Genomic DNA, 22,590 nt, shown 5'->3' with positions numbered 1-22,590 from the left:
GAAATTTCTCATAGATTAAAAACATGGCGGCGAAGAAGCTGATTCATTCTCACACACATTCCTGAAACATGCTTTGACATCCACTAATTATCCAAAATACCCCAAAACTTTTATGCGAACGTAAACAGACATAATTGGTCACGACTCACTTATAAAACTATAAATAATGCAGTTTGTGTTTCTCGTCTGAGATTCCCATCGTTGCACAAAAGGTATCTCACTGCATTTCATGGCTCCATCAGAAAATCTCCAATTTTCTACTTCACAGGTTTCTTAAATAAAGGCTGTCAATTTTGATTAATTCTTTATTTCCACCTGTCTTACCTGATCGATTACTTGTTATCTTGCCTTTTCCCAAAGAGCCATGAGGGGAAGAAGCTTTCCATTTATCATGTTTTTGTAATTGTGAGCACATATGGATGAAGTGTTCATAACTGCTGGATACACGATTAATGAAATAGTACTGAAGATCCTTTAATTACAGTGCTAGTACAACAATATAAAATAATCCTTTCAAATAAGTTACTGCACCGACGTATTATTTTGTTGCTGTTACTGATATATTATCATATCATAAGGTATATTATCACATATTACATGTGTAAGTTATAGCTGTGACTATACGTACATATACATTTACTGTTTAGGCCAGAGGTTTCCAACCCATGGGTCGAGTCCCCTCCGGTGGGTCACAAAATAAATCTGAGGAACTGTGAGATGAGTGATTGAGAGGTAAAGAAGTACAAACAGGAGTGTGTTTGGGCAGAATAAGCACAGTGAGTCTTGTTAAATGAACAAATACTATGAAACTGTCTCGGCATGTGTGTTAAATTTTTGCTCATGAGACGCAGTTCTTCACTTTATTTCAATCCTCTCTTCTCAACTCCGTCTCTCCAGCTGACTTCCTGTCCACTTTGCCTCTGGGGATGAGTTCAGGTTGCGCTTCATCTCATCCAATCGGATTTACCCCTGTGGAGTCCAAACCGCAAGCGTGGCTTAAATGACGTCGTCTCAGGGGGAGCGACAGGCGTCGTGTCTCTAAAATCCATGTTTGTATGAAGATCAATGATCTCTGCATGAACGAAGTCAGCAGAGAGACGCTGCCTTCATTGTTGCTTCCCGTCCAGGGAGCTTCACTGGGTCAGACACATCTTTTTCCTGCACAGCGTGAATGGAGATGAATCACTACAGCATGAATCCTAAAGCTGGTTGCACTCTGTCGGCTCTGTGTTTTCCCTCCAGGAGCTTTTTTATCAATAATTTTTCATTCCTTTAACCCGCTGTCGCACTACGACTCATCTTGACGTATATTTCTGCTTATTTTACATATGTTCTGTGTTTTGCTTGCTCAGCTCTCTCTGTTCGCGGGCAAAAGCTCATCTGCCCTCTGAAACCATCTGTCCTCCCTTCATGTTTGCTGCTCCGCTCAATTGAAAAGCTTTTCTGCGCCGAGATAATTTCCCGTTAGGGTCGACTCTCTGAATGCCTCTGCAGTTTATCCCATAAAAGCCATGCCTCGTTCATCAAACCTCTGCAGCTTTTATTGCAACAAAGAATAGCAGCAATTTACAGCGAGTGCTCCCTTCAAATTTTGAACAAATGCAATTTCCGAGCCCTGACAGAGATGCAGGTGCGCTGATAAAAGTCTGCTTCACATGTTTGTGGGGGAGCAATCAGGCTCCTTTGGCAGTGACTCCATGCATGTTTGGCAGCCGGCGCTCACGCTGCAACATAATGACTTGTTTTTTTCCAAGAGCATCCACTCCGATATCTGCCCTCTCGCCCAGCTTTAGACTGTAGATCCAAATTTGTCTTAATGAAAGGCTATTAGCATGTGTCACACCCAATTATGTTCAGCATCCTTGTCTCTAATTGCATTCTGCCCGGCAACACAATGCTGGGAGATGTTTCCCTTCATTTTGTCAGACCGCCCAGCTCGTGAAGCGCGGCTGCTCTGCACAGTTGCTCTGAAGATTTGGTTTGTCACAGAAAACTAGGAACAGAACCACAGAGGCACGGTGCGTTCACTGAAGGAGACGCTAATGTTGGATAAATGCTGTGCTCAAGCACTTTGTGTTGGTGACAAAGTACTGCTTTAACGCTAAACCATAAAGCATGTTTGACATTAACTATACTCTCAGCAGCCACTTCATTAGATACTCCTGTGCAATCGAATGTGATCCTTAATACAACAGCGCTGCCATCACTTCTGCTTTTATGGAGCTCGTCATTTTTTAGTTTTTCAGTTTTGACACTGTGAGAAAGGTAATAATTCTACTTCATGACTGGTGAAGTCATGGTTTTGATGCACTGGAGTGCATTATATTGAAAGGCGTTTCTTCCTCATTTATGTAAATAGGGTGGCCAGATTTTTAGAAACACCTCTTAATACAATGCAGTACAGAAATACTGGGATTTTACATGCATAATAAACAGTTGGAGGTGTGCTATTTATGCAAAGCACACTATAGCTCTGATATATGCAGCATGGACAGTAGTACAAATATGTGTGGGTACGTGAAAGCATATATAGTACAGGTAAGTGTCTGCACAGTAGTGTGGCAGGAGTGGAAGGTGTGTGGGGGATGGAGGGTATGTGGAGGGGAGGGTCTGGTGGTTTATCACCAAGGTGCAGAGTTCAGCTGTTCCTGCGCCTCCTGGTCTTCGAATGGAGATCCTTATGGTGCCTCCCAGAGGGGAGGAGGGCAAAAAGTCCATGGTTGGATTGAGACAGGTCCGTGACGTTGCTGTGCGCCCTCCACCGAGGGCATCCATGCATGATTGAAGTGTCAAAGTCTGGCACTGAAAAATCAAATCAAATTTACCTTTATTATCTAAAAGAGATGCATGCATGGTGCATACAAATACAAATACTTAAATAAGACAACGCCTAAAGGGATCAGCAGTAGAGAGAAGTTATATGTCGTCATCTCACAGTGACATGTGGTACGAAAAGGTAGCACTTCCACCAGGAGGGAAGACTTTACCACAGAATACAAGGCAGGCAGCAATTATGTTTCCCATCAAAATGCAGCAGATACAGATGAATAAATATAAACATAGATTCAAGGAGACAGGGTTGATTCAGATGAAGGTTAATGTAGCAGCAAGCCTTTTAATCGAGCCCTCATGTTGGCAAGAGAGAGGCTTTATTCAGTCATGCCGCAACTCTAATTTGTACTTTGGTTCAATGAGCAAATGCACAATAACTTTATTACGCCTCTCATTTAATAGCTGTTCAACACGTAGAACACAGAGGCCAAAAGTCATCAAACCACAAGCAAAGAGCAGGTTTGAAGCGGTTGATGCAAATCTCAGCACATCAACAGTTAACAGCGCTGGATCAACCTGGAGCAGGCAGAGTGACATGAGCCCAATGACCCTTATAGATCTCTGAGCTGATGTCAAGTCATTACACAGAACGTCAAGAGCCTCTCTGACCTGCACTGACCAGCTGACCCGCTCCCAGGTGCACAAACAGCAGTAGGCTTAACAATCCTATCAACGCAGAACATGTAAATCTGTCCTCTACACATCCCACTGCAAACTCAAAAAGGAACCCAACATGTTACAGACGATGCAAGATCACACATGATCAAATACTGATGAATGCATTTAATTATTCAGCTACAAGTTATGCTGCTCTCGTGCAAATCAGGATCCTTTCATTGTGAGTTTAATGCAAAGATCTCAAAAGGGAAAACGTATTTATCCTGTTTTATATAACCTCTGAAGAGCATTTCCGTACAATTTGGATTGTATTATTGGCTCTGTAAATTTCCCCCCACATGTGCAGCTGGAGTCTCTGTGGGAGTTTTAGAAGTGCAAACCCACATTACTGTAGATCTCTGCTGAGGTGACAGAACCGCTGATGTACAATAAGCCTCGAAACGAGTGGGAACCTCTTTCTTAGCTCCGAGCAGCTCGCAGATGTATGTGGGAACTGCTAACCGCCGGTACAGTCGCTCTCATTTGAAGCACAATTCTCCCCTTTCTCAAAATATTTTGCATTAACTTCCTGCTCTCTGTGCTTTAAGATCTCGAGAGAGACAAGCGCACATGGCTGTTTGAGTTGGGGGGAGCCACTGCGAGGCTAAAGTAAAGAAACTGTTCAAAGAAAATGAACACAAAGCCTTCAAATGCCTGCACGTACAAACTCTATGCAACATCTACCGAGGGCTGCACTGGAAGATACAACAAAACATGTTTTATCTTACTGATGTCTACATTTATTTAACATAAATTTGCTTCTTTTGCTCCTTTTCCTTTTTTGGATCATTGGGAGCCAAAACTGGCCCTCGAAACATCACATCAGTGTCTCTGTACTACAGATAGATTCCCTGGTGAACACGGAGGTTCAAAGCCATCTGGACCTTTGGACAGTCTCAGCTTCATTAGAGAAAGGTCCACGACTGCAACACGAATCTGAACATCAAAGCGCTCCGTACCAACTTTTCCAGCCTCGCTTGTTCTTACATTTAGCACCTGTTTATGGGCTTCCTGTGAAAACGTAGCTCTCTCATGACGACCTGTGCACACAGTGGAAGCGTAACCTCGCCGACGCAGCAGCTCCAAATAGCTGGCATCGGATCCCCGAAGGCTCCCCTACCATCTGCAACTCAACACCCACCAGCAGCCAAAGCACTCGCTAACGGGGGTGGGGGTTAATTAATGGAGCCCTTGCTCAGAAACAGCAAGCATATGCATTAATCATCTCATCTATATTTAATATTCAAAATGCTCGGCTAATTTCTGATGCGGCGCAACAGCACTGGGTTTTTCTACTTCCAAGAGCTCAACCAGACTGGAGAAGTTAAACCCATGAAATTTGTTGATTATCCCCCTTTTTGCTGTGTCAGTAAAGCAGTGAAAATGACCACATGGACACACAGATGTGTTTCTCTCCAGTGCTGCTGTGTTTAGCCAAGTTGGCAGCCAGTAAGGGCCCCATGCCTCCTTTCCTGTCAGCTCATCCGCCATCTTTCCCTCAGATTTTTGGATGACCCGATCCAGAGACAGATGGATCAAACCAGGCGCCCTTGTTCCCTCCCCGGAGTCAGGACAGCCTGCCAAATCCGCTGCAAAGTTCCTCTGAACTTGATCGCAGCCTTTATTGCAGGGCACTTTGTCAGCACACGAGCTCCTGACTCGCTCATCAGGCCATATTGTCTGTTGCTGCTGTCTGTAACAAAGAACTCCTTCTCACTTAAGATCTTCATGCAGTTGCTCGATGAGTTAAACAGTGCTTGATGCTGCATTGGATTTTCAGATGTGTTTAGGTCTATGTGTCCTGTTTTTCACAGTAGAGCTGCACAGAAACACAGCAAACAGTGTTAAACCTCTGAAAAATCTCATTGAACTCGATACCTTAGAAATTCATGTTCCAGGTCACTTGTTTCTCAGAAATTTTATCCTTGAGTTGAGTTTCTTGTCCTTTGTGATACGACTAATTTTCCATAAGTGGGTCGAGGGTATTTCCTCCTCATTAGATTCCTCTTTATTATCATAATTGTGCTCAGTATGTACTGTGGACCACAGTAAATGTTATCTATATTTTTTATTGTTTTGCAGAACATTGTGTTAAAAAGTATCTTGCTATTATAATGAAATGAGCTACGGCTAACAGCACTGTGGTCTTAGTAGCTCAGTAACTAAGTGGCATATGTTAGAAAGACTCAATTATTTGCAAGTTTGTTCATTTGATCATGAACATAAACATTGGAAATCTTAATAATAAGTAAAATAGGAATAATCATGTCATGAACAAAAATCTACATGTGCTGGATCAAAGCCCGCTCCTCAGCTCCTCCCTGTAAGAATGGTTAAAATCACCAGCTCAGAGATCAGCTGATTTGACTCCTACAGCGGCATATTTACTCGTGAACCAATCAACACGCAGCATTAGCACCTTTTAAGTGTCACAGTTTAGCTCTGTAACACCGCTGCAGCTGTTCTTTGTGGTCGGGAGTTTGCTGCTATTTTTAAGCAAAGGTTGTAAATCACAGCGAACGTGTGTGGAAAGCTGTCAGCCTGTGCATCCTGTCGGTAAATGTCAATTCAGTTTTCCCATACGCCACCAGTGCTGTTCAGATCATGCACTTTGCAACCAAGAAAAGACAAATACATGCTGCTTTGGAATATCCACAGTATGTGCAAATGGCAAATACAGTGTGGTTAAGCTTAAGAGAAGGTCGTGGATAATAAGCTAAAATAAAAAAATCATGTGCTGCAGTCGTCCGCTATGAATATAATACCTAAGAATTGAGCTGCCTCAAAGAGCAATTTTAAGGAATTATTTTGCTTACTGGATAAATGAAGGCTGACAGAAAATGCGGCCAGAGAGAAGGAGATGACAAGTGATTCACATTTAGTGGTTTACTTGACGGAGAAGCTGCATCAATAAATGCGAGAGAGCTTATTATCCTTCAAATCACATATGGGCTAATGCTGAAGCTGTGAGTCAGCTAGCCGAGCAGCTAACCTCGACCAACCATCAACTCTATCAGGCGATTCAGCTCAGGACGCAGCGTCGTCTAACTCCACTGAGAAAGATGAAAATCACTTCCTACTTTTAAAGGAAGTTCTGCTAACTTTAAAAAAAAAAAGTGGAATATCTTAGTCTCTTGTTTATAATATCCACACACAGAGCTGAGGAGGCGACTTGTTAATTACAGATTCAGCTCCTACAGGTGCATTACATGATGGAGCTAAAGGTCACAGCTGCTTCACACAGACTGCAGGAGCCTGTATTTTTCTTGTCACATTATCATCTCAATGCTTCTCACGGCAACACAACACCAGCGTTGTGCTTTCTGCTTCAGCGGCTGTGAATGTGAGGTTCGGTGCGATGTGCGACTGCTAAGCTCGGTGACCTCGCAGATCGGTCGCGTCATCCGAAGCTGCAGAGCATAATTGCACATGCACTTCGTCCACCTTCTGTGCTCTTCATCGCGCTATGCTGTAATTGCTGCTTTAGCATAAAGACCGGCTCCCAGAACTATAATTGCTCTCTGTAACTTTGCAGGACCAATCAGAAATGAGATGCAGCGTTCAATGTGCAGACCTCACAGATCATCTCTGCGGAGGTTTCTCAGATACAGAACAAACTTTGGCAAACAGCAGACGTACAAATAAAAAACAAGCTTCTCTCACGCCGAGTTTCTAAGAAGCTTATGATCAGAAAGTGGAAGTCTGAGCTGTTAAGCATTTCCTCTGGCTTGCTAATCCAACATGTTTAATTGAAATCTAATGCAGCTCATTACAGCGCTGGTGAAAAAAGTGTGAGAGAACGACTCATATGACAGAAGTGATACAAACCGACGGAAGCATGAATAAGACGGCCATGACAGCTGCTCAGCGAGGCGGCAATTAGCGGTGCTTTCACTTAAATGCTAACAGCAGCGTGCTAAAGCGCTCACAACTGTGATAACGTACTGATGTTCAGCAGGTGTAGCGTTCCAGGACGTCAGATGGGAACATCAGTTTAGCAAGTATTTGGTCATAAACCAAAGTCTTGCATGATGGCACTCGAGAGACGGTTCAGGGATTGAAGAGATTCATCCCGGCAAAAAGAAAACATAAAGTTACTGTCTGAAAATGGCTTAAATTTGTGACTCTGTTTCCTGTTATACCCTTATCTTGCTTGCGAAGGCAAAGATCGACTTAAGAATGTATTGACAGGCCATATTGAAAGATATTAACTTGTATCCTGTTATTTATTGTAATTCAAAATCAGATCCTTCAGGCAGTCATTGTCAAACAGACCTGAAATCCAGGCTTAAAAACAATGAGATTCTTGTACCATTATCTCATTTATAGCAAGCCTGGATCTCATGAGTAAACGCCAATCAAACCGTAGGTGCTGCTGGTGACTGGGACACTCATGGGTTCATATGAAAATTTTCATTACAGGGAAATACTGCCAGTACAGATCCACGTTTCTTGTTATGTTCCCCGTCAAAGAGAGAACATTAGGAGGATTTAGGGATTATATTCAGCACATGCGGTGACACCAGACCGTTACATATTATTAAAGTTGGGAGAAATACATCACATTTTGTCATAACTGCCTGGAAAGTCAATGCGCCACATGCGAGTCTCTGTCTTAGGAAAACACCATTAATTCACTGCGATGACTCCCCGAGGATTTCCTCGTGGGAAGCTGACTGCCTACAAATGAGATGTACCAATATGATGGTGATTTTCTGAAGCAACAACTTCTCCTCAAAGCTCTTTTGTTGCAAACATAGTCAGTTTTCTGTGACCTGCAGGTTCATTTTCATAATTTATCTTAATTATACTTTATTTTCCCTCAGCCAAGCATAGTCACACGTGGAGGCTGTCCAGTAAATCTGTTCTCAGTTCAGCTCAAAAGGCTCCTCAACAAAAAAAGGGTTTGTTATTTAATGCTGTTTCTGAGCGTAATACCAGACTTTTCTAAGGGCTCAAGTCTGAAACAACAACAACAGCAACATGCACTCATACCTCCATTAAACAGTGTAGACACTACAACGCACAGTGAGGTGTCCCATTATAAGAAAATAACAGATGAGACTGAGTTTTCCTCAATTCTTAAATCCTCACTTGAATGCATTTGATTGGCTGTGATCTGGAGGGAGATACCGGACAAACAAAGTGTCCAATAGCTGTGGAGACATTTCACTAAGAACCACCTGCTAACCTCACGGTGACGCTGGAAGAAAAGTCAGGGTTTATATCAGGACTTATCCTCCAGGCAACGTGAGTATCTGCACCAAACTCCACGGCAATCCATCATGTTTGTCAACATATTTCATTAATGTGAGCACAAAATGTCATTTTGCACATTTTCCCTCATATTGCTAAAAGTAATCTGGCAGAATTCACCGTAAAGCATCAATGCTACTGCAAATGTAAACGTTATTTGTAGGGAGATTATTCTTTCGTTCACCTCCGCAGCTTTTCGCTTTTCACCCTCATACAGTGACACACACGCAGGCCAAAGTCATAAAAGGCACATTATGTTTTCTACAGTACACAAACCCGCACACACACACACACAATAAGGCGGCCATTCTGATATATAGCACCATTCATCATCCTGCCGCCTGCGCGCCGTCACAGAATTACTCATTAAAGTAAAAGAAGCAACGTGTATTTCTTGTCTTTACAAACTCTCTGTAGAGCAGAATGAGCACTTAAATTTAATTTGCCTTTCTTCCTCCCAGTCAGTGGTCAAGTGAGGCAAAAAGGCTCAATAAGAGCTGTGTTCCTTCCTCTGTGGTTCAACTGCTGCCATAAATACAGCTGTCCCAAATGACCGGGACATGCAGTGCAGCAGCTGGAAGACTCTGTCCCATGAGGTATCAGACTCTGCAAGAATAAATTGAAACCATCCTGAAACTGCATTTTCTCATTAAAACAGCCAGGTATTTAAACTTTAGCTCCCATGTATCTCATCATCATTTAACTTCATTAAAATATCATTAGGCTGTCGCTGGTGTAACTGAAGTCTTCCCACTGTGTCCAATAATGTCTCCCTGTGATGCAGTGAGGAGGTTGTAAAGACGGCCCACAGGGACGAGGAAGTATCTGAGCCGCTTTAGTGAAGGCGTCTTGGTTTGAGAGGAGTGCACCTGTGGGAAACACAGCAGCGAGGATGTTGCTGCGGTCCGGCGTTAATGATTTTCCTCAGTCCAGCTGAGTTATCATGGCAAGCTTTCTCTCTCTGGTGGATTATTAGATCAGAAATTCAACCAAATGGAGATGCTCGGAAACCCAGTGAGTGAGGAGCAAACACCTAAAGATCTAAGAAGTGATGCCAGTGGTAGGCAGGTACAGAACATGAGGGTCACAGCTGGGATCCACTGTTGGGAAAGTCCAAAATAAATCGGACCTTCGTGGAGATTAAAATATTCAGCATTTACTGAAACACAAACGTACAGTTGAATATGAGTTTTTCAACATGACCCAAGCTGCCGGATCGTGAATGAATCTACACACACTGTCCACACGCTGCACATGGTTTCCACCATCTGTCACCACAACCTGGCAACCCACAGCGCGACTCAAGGGGCGAGCGCATGTTTAACCTCAGCCGTGGTCAAAATGTCTGCCACATAGCGCTGAAGCAACACCTGATCACCTGACTAACGTCAGCTGTTTTCATTCATGCTTCACCATCAGTGGTTCATTCAGAAGTTTGGCTACCAGCTGACCAGAAACATCCAATCATATCCACGCAGGTGGCCACAGCGGCCTGTGTAACCTGACACTGTCGCCTTCATGCAGCTCCCAAACACTCTCCTGTTTGCTAAGCTTTTGAGATAAATGGACAAATCTTTGATTCTAGTGTTTCTGACTAAATTCAGTTTGACCTCTTCTTCTTCTTCTTCAAAACAACCTTCACGTTTCTCATTTTCATGCATCAGTTATTCACTGCGCACCTCCTCAGAGCTCAGTCAGATCTATTTATTTTGCATGTGGCGTCTCTTTGCCTCGCTCAGTCAGCGTGTTTATGTGTGAGTGTATATATTTATATATGCTTATGTAAGAGTGTGCGTGGGTGTTTTAAGGCAGAACCAGTGAAGTGTATCCCTGCATTGTTTCACACCGCGGAGGTGAGCTGACCTTCTGCAAGCTAATTAGAGTTTGCAAGAGCAGAGATAATGAGAGAGAGGCACGCCACGTGTGAAAAATACATGACTCTCGCATTTACCGACAAATTAGCTGCCTGGATGGTGTCTGACTCAAAACAACAACTGCTAAAGGTCAAAAAGGAGACACAGCTAGATGGATATCCTCAGGTTTTCCAGCATCGCCTGTTTTCTCCTAAGACGCCTGGTAATTCCTTTACCTGTGGGGCCTAATTAGTCATCAGTAAGGATGAAAGTTGGCAAGAGGTGCACAGACCTAGATGTTCTGACTCCTCTGCCATCTCCCCTGGAGCTGAGCTGGATGATAACATCGTCACCAGTGGCTGGCACTCATTACAGCCTGGACTGCGCTCCAGGACGAGGACTGCGACAGGACTCACATCCTCCGCAAGTGAGGAAGAAGAAAGAGCCCACTGTCATTTATTCATATCACAAAAGTCATTATCCTGGCCCGCATAGCTGTCCGCGGCTCCGCTCTGAAGTCCGAGAGACCGCGGCGGACGTGCCCTCGATGCGAGCGGGGGAGCTGAAATAAAAGATTATTCACTGAGGGCGTGAAGAGCTCATTCCCGAACAAGACATCTTCCTTTTGAGTGTATTCCTGCGAGAAAGGATGTGATGACACAGGGAGCGACAGCTTTAAAGTCATTGGAAAGTTGAGCCCACAAAATGAACAAACTAAAAATGCTTTCAGTGAGCTGGGGTCAGTAATTAACTGTAAGTTTGAAGTGTTAATCTGTGAAATCATGCATTTTAATTCTGTTCATCTCTGCTGATCAGTAATCTGCTCTGTCGTCACGTGTTTTTGGAGTCCTTGCTAACGTGCCCACGTGTCATTCATTTCTATCACTGTTTTCATTCGCTTTCTACCAAACTGGGCTACTTTTTAATTTAATATGTGGTGGATTCTCATAATTCTGGCCACTTTTGCATCATTTGGGTGGCTTCCACCAACTAAAATGCATGATTGAGTTAATGTGGCCCCAGAGTTGAAGGCTTTCCTGTTGAGACACAAGCTAGTTGAACTGAAGCTCCTGCCGTCCTGCCCCAACAATGAACCCTCTTTTAAAGTCGCTTACATCTTTTCCCTTTTTCTCAGTCCAATCTGGCAACGCCGGCTGTTTCTTTGAATGAACATGAAGTTTCGTGCGTGCCAGGCTGTTTGGCAGAGAACTGCCAGGATGTTACCTGAGCACCTTTCTCACAGCACTCGAGGAGGGTTGAAACAGCTGCATGCTAATAAGACAAAGGTGCTAACGGGAGCTCTGAACTCATCAACCTCAAACTTTAGCTGGATTGATCTTCACAGAACTCCATATACGATAAGGCAATAATCTTTGCAGTATGTGTGTTTTGTGACACTGACTTCCACCCAAACCGTGGCCGATAAAAGATTTCCATCACTTATAGGTGAGGCTGCAGGGTTAGAGTGTGACTTATTAACAGCCTCACGGTTCATCTTATAGCTTGAAAACCTGCTGTGTTATTGTACACTTTTGAAATATATCACACGGCTTAATACATCAGATTAAACAGCATTTCTTCCATTTCTTTCATGCAGATTGTTTAAATGGATGAAAAACACCAACAAACCAAAGCAAAGGAACCAAACTCAAGGTGTTCTTAATGACTCTGTGATCACGAGTCAGACTCTGGAGATGTCTTCCGTTAACAGCTGCATTACCGTGGCTGCACACATCACCACACGGGGCTTTCTCAGAAGGGAATTTCTCTCTTTTGTCGTAAGATTAGGCTCCATCCCGGTGATTACTCAGAGCTCAGCACTCACCTGCAGGTGAGAATTATGCCTGTGCATATCTTTGCATATTTAAGGTGGAATATTTAAATGCAGAACATTCGAATCAGTGAACGTTTCATGTCCTTGATGTTGATGCCGTGATGTTGGTGGCGTCGCCTCGGCGGCCGAGAGCGACAGAGGGAGATAGATTACTGTGAAAACAAGAAGTGGCTTAATGTGGACAAATCACCAGACACACACACACACACACACACACACACTCACTTCATTTACGATTCCTTGTGTTATTCCTTAACCAAACTTTTCCATAATGATTGATCTCAGTTGCTACAAATGCTAATTTGTTCAACACCTTTTTACAAGTTCAATTAAAAATTCCACGAGTATTGAAAAGTCATCACAAGTACACGTTTACTCTCTGTGATAAATTTAAAGTATGTTTGACTTGTACTTTTAAAAACGGATTAATTTCTACTTAAATGTATGTTTTATCGTGGCGTTTCAAAGTACTTTGAAATGTACTCTAAGTGGATTTTTTTCTATTCAAAACCAACTGGTGTGTTTATGTTTTTGTGAGTTTCAAACCTCATCAAAATGCATTTTAGGTATGTTTTAGAAATGCTCATGATGTGTTCATGTGTTTTTTATCTGCCCGCCGTTACTTTTCTTCATGACAGTTTAACTCCCATTATAACTTGTGTTAAAAGCAGAATCTGTAACCAAACAGAAAAAAAGATTCATCTCACCATGAAAAATCAAAACTCTCCCAGTTCGACTGGCAGACTAACACTAGAAAAACCACTGAGTGACAGCTTTCCGATGCTTTTAATTTGTTTTGCATCAGTGGTTTTTACAGGCATGGTACTCAATATCCTCCATCCTGGTTGATATAGATTGCTCAGGATGTAGAGAGCATCGTCCTTTCACTTCAGGCTGGATGGTTCTGTCTCTTTCTCCTCCTGTTTGCTGAACTTTTGGTAAAAAACTGCTCTGTTAATGCAGCCCATTCGCCGCAGGCTGCCGCAGTCACGCTCCTTAACAATGTGCGCCTACATACATCAAATGGTTAGTAACATTACGTATTCGGCCTTTAAGGAGTCTCGTCGATGTGCTGACAGTCCTCCGCACATACTGAATATCAACAACCTGAGAAAAGCCACTGGGGCCCAGATATCAAGGAACGTCACTGCAGAGCTCAATAACCTATTTATAATGGGAGGGGGCTGGATGAAAAGCTCGCTGCTGTGAGGGCCCTCGATGCAAAGCGAAGATTCGGGAGCTTCTAATCAGCCGTGTCAGAGCACAGCAAGAAACATGCTAAGATCAAGGCTCCATACATCAGCAGCTCTGTCCTCCTCTATTCTGAACGCTAACCGAGCAGCAGAAGGCAGGCCTCCAGCTCTCCCACCGCGGAGCGAGACGTGCAAGAGACGGAGAAACCTCCCCATTGTTTTCAAGGCCCGACCAACACAGAAGCCCTTTGTAAATATTCTCTTTGATCCGGCCGGCCTGGCACAGGTTGACTGAGATCCAAGCAGGCATTAGAAGACAAAGGGACCCGAGCGAGGACGAGCCACGTTCACGCCGCGCTCTGAGGAGGCCAGCTGATCGCGCCATCTGGCCTTCCCAAGCAGGCTCGTGCTCCTTGAACAGCCACTCGACTGATCCGCCGCGACTCAAGGAAGCCAGATTCACCACATGACAATAGGTGCTGCTCTGATGTGACAGAAAGTCGTCTATTTGTGATGTACACACTGGTTTCAGGGAATATTTCAGATGGAAAAGTCGCTGCAGCAGCATGTGAAAACGGAAAATCAGAGCTGTCGAAGCACATTTTGCTTTGAAGCTTGAGGTCTTGTCAAGTTGTTCTCATTCAGAGATGAAACCGTTTATGACCTCAGTGTGACCGTGATGCCGTAACATTGTCTCAGTGATGCTCAACCTGTTCGATGGATTAAGCTGCTGCTTGAACTGTCTTCATAGGTCACATTTGCAGATTTTCACTGGCTTTGTTTTGTTGATCTAAAAAGATGCTTTGCCGCGCAGACAAAACATAACTTTTTATGCACAGTATCACAACAGTTCACCACATATCATATTGTTCTGTGTGTGATGAGACACAAGCAGATGTGGTAAACATCTGAAGAGGTATTTTTCCTGGAAAATGGCAGAAAGTTTTGACCAGAAATTATTGGAACAATACTTGTGTTGTTGTGTTGTTTTGTTGTAGGCCCAGGAGTCCAGACTGAAGGGGCTGTGGTGACCGAAAACTTATGATGTTTCTTGTTTGAACATTTCTTCAGAGCCAATTTCCTGCCTCAGCAGCAGCAATATTAACACGGTATGGATTTTACTCTGCAGCAGTGTGGAGTTCAGACCTTCAGCAGGTCAAACTCATTCAGAGAGGAGCACAAGCTCCAGGTTTCGCTGTGGAGGAGCTCGCGCTGTGGCCGAGGCTCCTGCAGTTTGCCGGGGATTGATTTAGTCACCGAAGCACCGGGATGCCTGCTGCTGCTCTGCCCTCCCGGATCTTTTCTCAGATGGTTTTGTTTACATCTCTGTGATTCACCTCAGTCCATAACTGAGCTGCACTCTCTGAAAGCAAAGCAGCTCTTTAACCTTCTCCTTTATAGTTACTATTCCCTTCATTAAACATTTGAAGTTACTTTTTTTCTACTGTACTCTATTGAATGAAAATCGAAAGCTTTTGCATATCGTTGCATTCTGCTTCTATTTCCATTTTCTACAGTGTACCAACTTTTCTGGACTCCTAAATCCTCCCACCTTCCTTCTATATATTTTTTCTGAAGTGACTGCAGTCCAAGTCACAGGAGTGTTTGATGTATTGGAGGATTTTTTTTATATCACAGCGAGCCTTCCAAGCGTGGGCGGCTGCTGGAGGCGGAGTAAATCCTCCCTGGTCTCTGAATCCAAACAGACCCAACATGAAAGGAAAGTGCAATTACTCAGTCTTATTCCAGATCAATTGGATGCCACCACCAATAAATGTGGAGTTGTTTCTCTTCGTTCTGACTCAGTTGTGTCCTCTGTGTGGGCTTTTCCTTTGTTTCTGGGACACTGTGGCAGAAGTCGTAGGTGAAAAGCAGATTGATATATCGCCCTAAGATACTTGATTTTAAGGCTCATTATATCCCAGAGTTCTCTGTGCCGCTTGACAAGAGAAGAGGAAACACTTCACACATCAGATTTAAGCATTGAAAGATGTTGAATATCGGTGGGAAACATGTCTCTGTGACTTCAGCACGAATACACTGTGTTTCTTACAATCTCATTCTCACTTTCACTCATTTATATTCAATTCACCATTTTAAGGTGATTATGTAACATCTGTCCAGAGATCGGACATTTTCACCGCTGGGTTTATTAACATAATGCTCACTCTGCCCAACTTCTCTTGAAAATCCCATTTAAAAATTGGGAAGTTAAGTGAAAACAGAAATTTAGAAGTGGAGATAATAATATCTGGATATTTGAAATGATGATGATGAGTCCCACAACTGAGTTTAATTAAATTAAATTCTAGACGGGCAGAGCATGTCATTACGCTGTAAAGCAGTTAGAAGTACATCCTTGAAAAGAAACAGATTTAATGGGCTGAATGAATTATTGATGGACTAAATAGACCAATATGTAGTATACACTGCACTGACTGCAGCTCTGTGTGGGGTATGAACAAAACTAATACAGAGTTTGTTTCTTGTATTATTTAATTCATTGTTTCTAATGAAATAAATAATTAATGTGTTGCCCTTTTGATCATATAAACCTGGAATGTTTTGATTTGTGATACATGTTTGTCTCTTTTTTTGTACGTAAAAGTATATAGAAAGTTGTAAGAACCAACAGTCTTACTACAATTTATAAGAAATATATTCACTGTAACATAGATATATATTTATTTTCACCATTTCTGTCTGCTTATTCCAACATTGCATGACCGTGTTTACCTGAACATGCAAACTATCCCTGAACTCAACACCAACCACAGACCCATTTCAAGCCCTGCGTCAGTCCCCACGGACATGACATGTGTACCAGGTCGCACAGATAATCACGGCCACATATTAAGCTTCTCTTCACATATTGCATGGTGTGAAATTACCATTTTAAATCTAAAACTGGCAAAGGTGCACAGCTCTGACAGTGACAGTCCAATTCCACAACTCATTCATTCTGGCTGTCACCTTTCAGCTAAATATAGTTGCGAGTTTCTGCCCCAAAGTATTCGTCTGACAGGTGATGAAGGCATATTCTCTGCCACTCAGTCAAAGTGACATCCGCTGAGAGGCCGCTCTTTCATACCACACAGTGGGTGCTTTCCATTAAATGTGTATTTTACTCTTTTCAGCTGTGCAAAGATATTCCTTTCTATATGCACATGGAAATGGAACCACTTCACGTTGAATGTGACATTTCCATAAACATGCAAAAAGTCAAGGATTTTGCAGAACTATTTCATTTCACAACAAGTGGAATCTCAATTTTTCCACTCCAGAACAAACCCACTCTGTATTCTCCTCTCGCATCTCCTGCATACGGATCCTCAAAGACATAATCCGCCTACACCCTGCTCAGCTTATGACAAATCATCCTGATGCATGGCAAATTCTCCCATCCGAAGAGGCCCTGAGAGGGCTGCGGTATGTGTTCTACCAGTAACGTCCTACTTTAGCTCTCGCTGAACCATGAATCCACATTTTCATCACCAGATACATACTGTTTGCATTTCCTTAGTTATACTGAAGCTAAACATATTGCCCTGAAGGGAAAATGTGATGTGGACTGAAAGCTGCTGCATGAAAACGACATAGCCTGCATGTCAAATAAATGTAAATACAATTCAAGATTTATCAGAGAACACTACAAAGACACTATTACACTTTATATTATTCTGTATTCAAATTAGAAAATGACTGTTTTACGTGCCCTAGCTTTGCCAATCCAGCATTGTGGAGCAAATGTTTGCTTTACAAATGCAGTTACAAATGTTTGTTATTGTGTCAGAGGAACAACATGCCGAGGCACCGGATGGTTTTGCTTTTAAAAGTTAATCCCTAACCCTTAAAACAGTAAATGCAAATCTCAACATAAGACTTGGGCTGGACTTGGACTTGACTCCACTCTTCATAACCAAGACTTGAGACTTACTTGTGACTTGAAAGGCCTGTTTTTGGGGGACAAAATTACTTATACAGCCAACAAATTTCCATTTGTTTGTTGGGATGGTGGCAAAAATCTGTGAAATATCTCTAATCAACACTATCTGTAGGATTGTGCATTGATTTAGTTTTTGGTTGAATTGACCCTTTAAGCATTAACCAGCTACCTGAACATTCAGTCTCTTTTGCATAAAACCCTCCAGTTCCTGCAGAAAGGCACAATTTCCACAACATTGGCCCAGATGCAACTTAGCCTCAAGGCTGTAAAATAAAACCCTGCGCTGCATAAACTCTATGCATAGTACTAAAAAATGCCTATTTTTCAATAATCTGCATCTTATTTATCTCAAGGCTGAGATATATATAGGAGATAAGCACTGAAAACAGCATGAAACCATACATTTTACCTCGTTTCAAACTCTTAATATAAAATATTCAACAACATCTGTTTTGAAAAATTCGTCTTTTTTGAAGCTGTGTTGCAGCCCCATCACATGTGAGCACACATAATTATCACGGAGGCAGAGATTTACTGTGGGAGGGGACAGCCACAACATCAAAGGCCTACCATGCATGCACTGCTTCAATCCTGCATCTTATGCAAATCATCATGCAGGGTTTTACATCTGCAACGCAAGACACACACAGAGAAAATCAAAGAATGCACAGGAGGAGATGTGAGCGGGATGATGCAACTGTTTGGACGACGCAGCCGTGTTTCTGGGAGGTAAACGAAACAACAGCATCCCAGTGTGGGAAACAAAACAAATCAGCATTACGGATAAAGTGAGGGCTGACCTGGTTTATTTCACATCTAGGTAGCTGCTTTGATCAGGAACTGACACTTGAAGAGACGGTTTTCAGGCCACATCAGGGACTTGAGGGAAGTGATGCAATGATACTGACTTATTGAAGCCATGCCACATGTGCTATCGACTGCCATGAAATAATTGCTCCCCAAGGCTTCTGTCATTTGCTAATCTTGGTGAAATGTTGCACGGCCGGCGACGGGTAAACAGGAAGGATTTGAGTGTTTTATAGTATATGCTCTCATCTGGCTGCCAATTCAGACGTGCCACGCGAGTCATAAAGGGATGTTATTATCTTTGAAAGCACACATTTCCTTCTCGCATTCTTCTCTCCATCAGTTTTTTTACCGTCATGAAAACTCTCCCTGAATACCTACTGTTTGCTTATTTTCCCAAAAACTAAAATCCATGTTTAATAAAAGTACAACTGAAAGAAAGAATGAGAGAAGAGAGAGGAAAGCGGGGTGAAATGGTACGTATCTGCTCCAGCAGAATTATTTAAAAATTGTTAAATAATGACCTTTCAGGCTCTCTGTATTCTTGCATTGTATTGGTTCATTGCATGCAGGAAATCCCATGAAGCACAACCCAAAGTAATTTAGCAGAACTGCTGCTGACTAATAACCAGGAAACTGTCGGCTTGCATTGTGTACAGTGTCATCCAGCTGATTAGAGCTCGGTGTTGTTGAATGGAGCTCCCAGATAGATTCCTTTTTCCAATTAATGCTTTGGGCTCCAAAAGTTATTTTATCAGCCTTCAAGCTGTTGGTACATCCTTAGTTTCTACTTTAGCTTATCAGCACATGGGAGGTGATGGAGGAGAGGTAAGAAACCCCAAAAGGCTTTCAGTAAAAACCTCACCTGTATGACCTCACCTGTTTATCCCAACACTGTGGATATTTGTTTCCAAAACATAAAAAGATTTTTTTTAAAAAGAAGGAAAACAAGAGATAAGAGATGGTCAACTGTATTTTTGGCATATTGTTCAAGAGGTGTGTGATATAAGGAAGGTGAATATCCTCTGCTTAACGCAGCTCTTCTACAGAAGGTTTAGGAAAATAAACCGCCTCATATCTGATTAGAGATCAAGGATAAAGTTTAGCAAACCCTAAAGATTCTTAATCCTCAGGGATCAGATATGGAAAAGTAATGTGTGCTCGAATTGCTCTTTCACTGCTTATTGCTTAGAGTTAATGTGTTTCGGAGTTTTAGAGGCCTTTATGCAAGCCTTAAGCTTCCCATCGCTCGTGCACAGGACACTGTGAGTGTATAAACTGCATGTCTACCAGTGAAAGCAGCTCAGCAGAGCAGCTTCAGTCCTCCATCAGCGTCCACACTGGATGCAATCACGCGTAGAACTGTCGCTGGGCTGAGCTCACAAACACAAAGTGAACCTGTGCATGTATGCAGGAGCTGTTCTTCATGCTGCACTTCAGGTCGCAGCCTCATGCGTGAAGGTGGGTGAAGTACGAGCATGCAGACGGCTGGACTGATTAAAACTGAAGCTCATCTGCTCCATCGGGACGTCTGGAGATGATTGGACAATCACCCTTCAGGTGTGTTATGTAACTTCACATATTGAATATATCATTATAGAGCACATTCAGGAATAAGATAATGAGACTGAAATGTCTGTTTCTGGTCACTCTGGCCAATTAATGACTGATAATTAGGCCAATACATTGTATTGGTGTAAAAATCACATAAAAATCCACAGTTTGTGTTTAGAAAAAAGCTTTGCGCACTGTTATTCACCGCAGGGTTTTTCTTTTGCGCTACCGCTGGAGGATACAAATGTCGGACATTTTTAAATTCTACACATCCCATCATGCTTTGGGGGAAATCACAGCCCATTACGTTTGTTTTGTCAGATCTGAACTCCAAAAGGAAAGAGATGCACGGATCCTTGAGGTGGATTAGGATTTCAAAGCAGATTAGAGATAACTGGACTTAAGAAGTCTCAGAAAAGTTGAGACACTCTCTGTCTGCTCTTAAGAACAGTTTACTTTGGTTACTGTATATATCTCAGTGTCAGACGGCTCTGAGTGTTGCATTAGCTGAGCAGTGATCCGTTCTGAGAGCAGACATGGATGAGATAATAACAGTAATACGTTACACCAGATCAGTGGAGTGGAGAATTCTGGGTGTGTTTCTACCTACCTCTCCGCCTCTGCAGGTCAGACTCATTCAACTGGCATTAAAGAGGCTTCATGATGATATGCAGCTAATTGCCCTCCTTCTGAAGGCTACGAGTCCACATGAACATGTCAAAGGTTTGTCATCCTGTTATTATTGAGGGCAAGACTCAAAAAGGTTTTTGACTGCACCGTCACTGCTGCGTTCACTTCCCTGTCGTACTTCTTTGTTGCTCTCCTCCACTGCTGCTGCCGACATCACTCCTTGTTTGTGGCCTCAATGTTGTAGCCTCAACCAGCTCAAGAAAGTTGGTACTTTTTCACCCCGTCGATAAGAGGAACCAATCTTGCTTTCAGTTGTAGATGCTTGCGACAGTTTGGGGTAAGAGTCATGGTTGAAGACAGTGAGGCAGGATTTTTTAGCTGCCTGAGAGTCAGGTTTGCCCGGGAGGCTTAACTCCACTGCTCATAAATAGAACTGCCTTAAACGGAAAGCAATCAAACATAAATTAAAGTTATGTAAACGTAAAAATGAGCTTCACTGCAGCTTAAATGCATCTTTAAATGGCAGTGGTGGGGAAGCTCCAGCCTCTGGGCCGTATGAGGCCCACAAGACCGTTTGATCCAGCCTGCGAGGCAATTCAGAAATCCAAAAATCTCTCTAAACAGCAGTTACTTTTTTAAAAAACCATCAGACTAACACATCTTTCCAAATGGTCCCTGAATGCCACGTGCACATCAATGCATCATGCCGACTAAACAGAGAGCTTTACAAGAGAAATGGACCCACAGTGATGATGAAGTCTCATCTCGAGCTTCATTACACCTTGAAACATGTCGTGTTGCTGGTGTGGAAGCACCAGACAGTAAAATTGTTCCAAAGCGTCAGTTTATCTGGAGTAATTCATCGAGATGCAGGGAAATCTGACACGGCCTTCATGGTGGACATTACCAAGAACCTCTCAGAGCTGAACCCCAAGCTCATGTGAAATCACATGAAGTGAAATCAAAGCTGTGGCAACCTGAAGGAGGAAAACTATATTTTCCTCTTCTGCAAGAACAAACGCCTGCTATGAGATCTGAATGTACCGCTGAGTGTGAAAACTCCTTCAGGTGTTTGGTTGAGAGGTTTCAGGACACGAAAGCTACTGTGAGCAGCTCCAGACTGACTGAACCAAACCTGGAAAACCAGCTGTGAGTATCATCATCATCATCAGCATCATCATCAGCTCCAGCCATCACTTTAGACTCTAAAGTGCATTTTTCAGGGCACACACTCTCTGCAGCCTTCAGCTTGCACGTCTTCACAAATTCACCCTCGCTAAATGGTTTTGAAGCCAGTGAAATTTCACCAGCAGGAAGGTAGCTAGCTTTCACTGCAGCATCACCGAGTGAACACAGACTGCTGTTTCTGCAGACCCGCCAACGATTCATCCACATTCTCTCTTCTCTGTTCTCCTTGTTGTATTTTTCGGCATGAAGAGTCTCATAGTGGTGCCGAAGGTTATATTCCTTCAGCACTGAAACATGCTGTGAACACACTAAACACACAGATTTCCCGTTCACTTCAATGAATAAACAGGACGATGACCATTTTTCTTGGAAAACTCCACTTTTCTCTTTTCTGACAGACAAAAGACATTTTGGGGGAATTGAAGGTGCCAAAGCGCGTAATGTTCAATGTGGAAGACGTAATAGGCAGAACGACAAGGTAGCTCCGGGCTAGCTGTACTTGCTATACTTGCTCAGCCCCAGTTTAAACAGTTTGCACGCTTAACAGAATTGCTATTGTGACATCCAGTGGCCACGTTTAGAACAGCAGTTTCTTTGACTGAAAAATTGCAGCTCACTTTGCAAAATCATCTCACGGGCCAAATAAACCCATTCACCGATCCCATGGGCCCTAAGTTTTACAACCCTGCTTTAGAGGTTAGTGTGATATGTTCAGTAAGTTAGTTTGGACCTTGAAGGATGATATAAAATCTGAATGGCCTTGATGAAATCTGAACACCTGCTCTGGATGCTGTCTTTATGGAAGAAACATGAGGATATTCGCATTGCTCACATTGTATA

This window comes from Chaetodon trifascialis, chromosome 5 (assembly GCF_039877785.1).
Source record: "Chaetodon trifascialis isolate fChaTrf1 chromosome 5, fChaTrf1.hap1, whole genome shotgun sequence".
Lineage (NCBI taxonomy): Eukaryota > Metazoa > Chordata > Actinopteri > Chaetodontiformes > Chaetodontidae > Chaetodon > Chaetodon trifascialis.
Note: the sequence above shows the minus strand (reverse complement) of the source record.